Genomic DNA, 5,628 nt, shown 5'->3' with positions numbered 1-5,628 from the left:
CCTCCTTGTTTTGAAAACAGATGGTGAATATCTTCATGACTTTGAGATTAGAAAAATTTTGTTAAATGGACACTAAACTTGTTGGCCATAAAGAGGAAAAACGATTGATTAGAAATTTATTACAATCAACAATTTCTGTTTTGCAATACATGTTATAAAAATGAAAGTTCTGGTTAAAAATATGGTGTGTGTTTAAATTTTTTAAAAGTGTATTACAGTTAAAAAAAAACAAAAAAAACAAAACCAAAAAACCCTATGAGTCCTCCCCAAAATGCTCCCCCTTGCTTTGAACACTCTTACCTCATCATTTTTCTCACTCCCTTGAAGTAGTTGTACAGATTTTCTTAGTGAGTGTCTTTATGAGGTGTAATAGAAATGTGGTGTATATTTCTGCCAGCTGACATTCAATGGAAAAGTGCCCTTGTAAAACATAAGTGTGTCCTCATTCACCTATTCACCATCTGAATTCATAAATACTACTCTTACACAGATATGATGATACAGGAGTAAGGCATTGAGTGAATTTTTCAGCTTTCAGCATGTCTTTAAAAGGTATTTTTGCACTGTTACCATTATTTAAAACATTTATTTTCTTTTTAGTCAGTGGAAGACATTCTGTAAATATTCTTCACAAACAAATATACTTGGTATGGTATAAGAGATACCAGAAGGGAATTTTGTTTAAAATATTTTCTACCAGACTGGATCATTATAATCAGTATTCATTACAAATATTTTATAATTGCCTCTAAAATAGCAATTACATTTATCATTTGAGCCCTATTTTGCTAAACAAAAACATTCAAAGTGGAGTTGCTATCTTTAGTACTGGCAATAATAATAGCCTCCGTTAGTGACTACTTACTATATGCGAGTCATTATGTGGACACTTTGCATGTTTAATCCAAATGCTGGCTTCAGACATCTATTTCCTACATGGGGCATATACCTGGAAGCTGTTTCTCTCTCATATGAGAGTTGTAAAATTGGCCCCTATGGTCAGTCCCTAAAAATTGGCATCCATTAAATGCTGTGTCGCATCACTCCTTGATTTCAAACAAATACCCATGAAGATACACAACACTTACACACATGCACACACATCAGAATTGGCTAAAGTCAAGGGATTACTGAGAAGAATCAAGTTAAAACTCGGGAACAATAAAAAGCTATAGGTCTAAAGAAAAGAACTGCATTACAAACGGTAAATCTTTTAGAAAGCAAAACCCCTTCCTTAGCCTTGCTTTCCTTGCCTTAAATGTTTTGTTTGTCCTCTTCCTCGAGTCTCCTTCTCTCCTCCTCCATAATTCCACCTTCAACTACACTTTCAGAAAAACTCAATTTGCGGTCTCCACAATCCAACTTTCCTTACTAACTACACTAATTCACTGGGCAGAATGTAATAATGATACATTTCCCAAAGTCCAAGTTTTGCAATGCAGAAGAAGTCCGAGCATTAGAAGGTTTTGGTGATGTGTACCTTAGCATCACAAGGTCAGCTATTGTCTGAAATGTCACCAGCCCTAAGGTGAAGCTAACCTCCTCAATCATCAAACTCATTGATCAATAAGTAATGTATGTTTGTATACAAAAAACAATTCCACGGGATGAACAAAATTAATCAAGAAATGAAGAAAATGCGGAGCATCATATTTTTACTTTTTTAGAAACCTTTCTTCTTCCTTTCCCTTTAAACCTAGTCAAATCTTGAATACACTACGGAAAAAGTCACACTGATTTCTGAAGCTAAGTTAGAAAAGGCCAAACCGGTTCTGCCCGCCTCTCAGACTTTCATCCTTAGAACACAGTTACCATATTGTGAGACAGTCCACATCACACAGAGACACTGCACTGGGGGTGTTTGCAGAGCCAACAGCCTCAGTTAAGTTCCAACCAATATCATCTGCCAGACCCGTGTGTGGTCGTGTTCAGGTGGTTTCAACAGTGCCCTTCCGTTCACCATAACTCCAAGATACCAAGTGGAGCAGAGACAAGCTATACCTGCACCACCAGTCAAAACTACAGATATGTGAGAAAATTGTCATTCCTTAGAGCAACTAAGTCTCTCATAGCCAGAAAAACTGGGAAAGAAAGTAAGCAACTTTTCTATGCTCTACCAGCCCTGACGCAACTGGAAAGAGGTAAAACCAGAGGATGAATTCAAATGTGTCTAAAGCCAATCCCTACAGACCAACCATTCTTCATTGTTTTCTCCCGATATGGAAATTTTCCTCGGGAGAAAGGGGGAGGGGAGAAAACCCTTGTTGGTACAAACCTTACATTTTTTTGTCAATATTACTTTTCACTTAAAAACTTCCACTTCCTGTAACAAAATCTTCAAGAGTCTCCTCCAACAGGTTTTCAGTTACTTTTCCAGGAGAATCGCTATGAATTCCTCTTTCCTTCTCTAGATTTGACTCCTCCCTTAGTAGAATAGCAAGCATCTCCCTTATTCCCCCAGATTGCTCCTCTCCTGTCCTTTTCACTCTCTTATTATCTAATTACTCTCTTTCCTTCAAGGTGCAGCTCAAAGCCTACCTTAGCTTCTCCTTAAATCCCAGCCCAACTCAGCTTTCACTTTCATAAATGTCTGGCATGTTTTCCTAAGAGAGTAGTTGGGAAGAGATTTTTCTATTTGACATTTTATTAAGGGTGCATCAAGTCAAGACGACTAAAAATCTTCCAGCCTTTTCATGTGCTACTCCTCTTGTTTTGAAACTTCTTTTAGCTCATATCGTATCCTTCAATTCTAAGCTTAAAGGGTTCTTCCCCCAAGAAGTTTCTTTTTTTTTTTTTCCTTCTGACAGTCTAGTTTAGGTCCATAAAGCAAAACAAACAAAATTAAATAAACAAAAGAATATTGAAACAAAAATATATAAAAATAGTGAAGCATAAAAAATATTTTTAAAAGAAGCAAACAAAAAAGGCTTTTCTGACGAATGTCCTTTCAAAGGTCATCTGGCTGATTCAGATTTGCTTGGCTTTCTCTCAGTTCTGCTCAGTTAGACATTCTGTTTGGTCAAAAATGGGGAAATATCTTTTAAGAAAAGGATATCTAAACTTCAAGTTTAAATTGTCTTCTGGGTGGTGCTGTGGTGTTGGCCCCATTCTACATGAGAACAATGTTTGGTGGGAAATTAAGGGGGAAAGAATATGTAATCTGTCTTGGTTTGAAAAAGGCAGAGAGGAAAAAACACTGTGGAAATTAAAATTGTAGGAAAATAAAGATTTTGGTATGAATATAAAATTAGAGAGAGGGAAGACTCTCAGAAAATAAATCCAGAAGAATCTACACCACTATGAGAAGGATATAAATGTTCATAGAAAACGTGATTTAAAGAAGTCAGGGTCAATTTTTTAAATACTTAATGTAGAGGATGATCCAGTTGATGCAGTTTTCACTAGTGATACATTTTCTTCACCGTACATATTACAAGTACAAGCAGAAGATTATTTTGAATAATGTGTTTTTAGTTTGTCATTGTCATAAAACTATGCTTGCTCTGGGGATGTTTCATATCTCTTTGTTATTATATTATTAAAAATAACTCTGTTATGTAGTACATGCTCAATACATGTTTTGTTGGAATAATTATCCCCACCAGTCTGTATATACTTTAGAGTAAATAGCTTTCCTTATAATCTTTTCACTTCAAACTGTCAGTACTACCCAGAATCAGTTTTCTGTGAATATTTACTCTTGACCACCATATCTACCATGCATTGAGAAGTTATCATAGGCTTCACACATTACATGCTCCCTATTTTTAATCTAACTGAATATTCAAAACCACCTGTATTTATTCAGATTATTACTCCCATTTTCCAAACAGTTATTAGAAACATGGTAGTTGCTCAGCATTATGTGAACTAATTTAGATTCTGCCTAATGTCTCAATAATGCCTGTGTCTTTTTCTCATCTACCCTACATGTAAGGTTGAGATGTGTTCTGGAAAAGAGGAGGTGAATTTATCAAAAACAGTATTATCTGATTCACAAATTTGCCTATCCAGTGAATTGCTCTGGTTAATGATAAAATGGGTAAGATGGGACAGGGTTCATATAAACAGATCCTGGAGGCAGCAATAAGAGTTTAACTTTAGTGTATGCAGCACTTGCACTAATGGTGCTACTTATTTCTTTATTGTTACCCAAGAAAGACCTGAAGTGGGATCTGCACATTTGCAGATGTTCAGAAGGAGACAGAGATTAATCGTAGACAGAAAAAGAAAAACACATCAACTTGTTACTCTGAAAATTGAGGCACTCAGGAACTTTAAGTCTATCCCACTGGGAGTTAAGTCTGCATGTAAGAGTTCCTGTTCATGAATCATGTAACACACAACAGTGGAATATTAGTAAACCAAAATGAATGTCCCATATTGTTCCAAAACTTCAGCTTCAAAAAGAAGACCAAACTTTTAGCTTCAAAAAATATAAAAATAATGGTAGGAAAATATAAAAATAATATGGACCCATAGCCAAGGAATATAATTAAGTAAAATTCTAAGTAATATTTTTTGGTACCGGGGAGCGAACTCGGGTCCTTGCACTTGGGAGGCAGGCCGTGGAACCACTGAGCTAGATCCCAAGCCCCTTTTTCTGGAAATTTGAAAGTGATAAAGGACAAGAAATACCTTCCTTAAAAATAGAAAGATACTACAAAAATGTGCATGTAGAGAAATCATCGTAATCATTTGACAATTCAATGCACACACTAAGTAGAAAATGTTTTCTTCTTAATATTTGTTCAGAAAATTCCAGTTTACCAGCGTAAATTTTCTGTGCCTCTCAACTTTCTACATGTTCTCTATGAGTCCGTCTTATTTTTGACCGCTCAGCTGGCATTAAAAGAGTACAAGTAACAGTCTGAATGGCACTCAACACTAAACTGGTAATCTGATTAGAACAGTAGTAGTTCTGAATCAATCCACTCTTAGGTGATATTTTAAAAATTATACCTTCAATTTCCGGTCTGATAGTTGGCTCCAGTATTTTGGCCTTTAAGCGCCACCTAGTGGAGAAATGCTAGTCTGCAAAATTCTCAAATCATAATAACCTTTCAAATCCAAGACTCATTATTTAATATATAACCACATGAGCATCTGGATGAAATCTCATAATGGGAAAACTCACATTTTTCATTTTCTTCTGCAGCCCGGGGAGCCAGTAGGACACTGTGTGGGCACCCTAGAGAAAACTTCTCCACGTACTTCTGCCTGCAGCCATATGGTTAGAATCAGCGGCTTCACCCAGTGCCAGTTTACAGCAATGGGCGTGTATACGAGTAACATGCAAGCAATCAAACGAGCTCTGGGTTTCATATTCTCCCTTTGTACGGGGTGCGTTTCACACCTTATGGAAAAGGTAAGTTAGACAAGAACTAATATTTTTCTCCCCAGTTAAGGCAGCGGGACTGCAGCTAAAGTGATGTCAGTTTCCATTTCACCCCTTATTTTCAATTCTTTAGCCCTCTGCCATCAACATTAACTCTATGAGCAAAAAGCACATAATCACTTATATTACCTCTTGGTCACTTATATTGCTTCTTGGGCCAGGAAAGTCTTCTCATTAAATAGATGGTCTTGCAAAGAAGGTGGGGTGAGTGTCATAAAGTTCTGCGGGAG

Source organism: Fukomys damarensis, unplaced genomic scaffold, assembly GCF_012274545.1.
Source record: "Fukomys damarensis isolate Sample0158 unplaced genomic scaffold, DMR_v1.0_HiC HiC_scaffold_15, whole genome shotgun sequence".
In the NCBI taxonomy this organism is placed as follows: Eukaryota; Metazoa; Chordata; class Mammalia; order Rodentia; family Bathyergidae; genus Fukomys; species Fukomys damarensis.
This window is presented reverse-complemented; position numbering follows the sequence as displayed.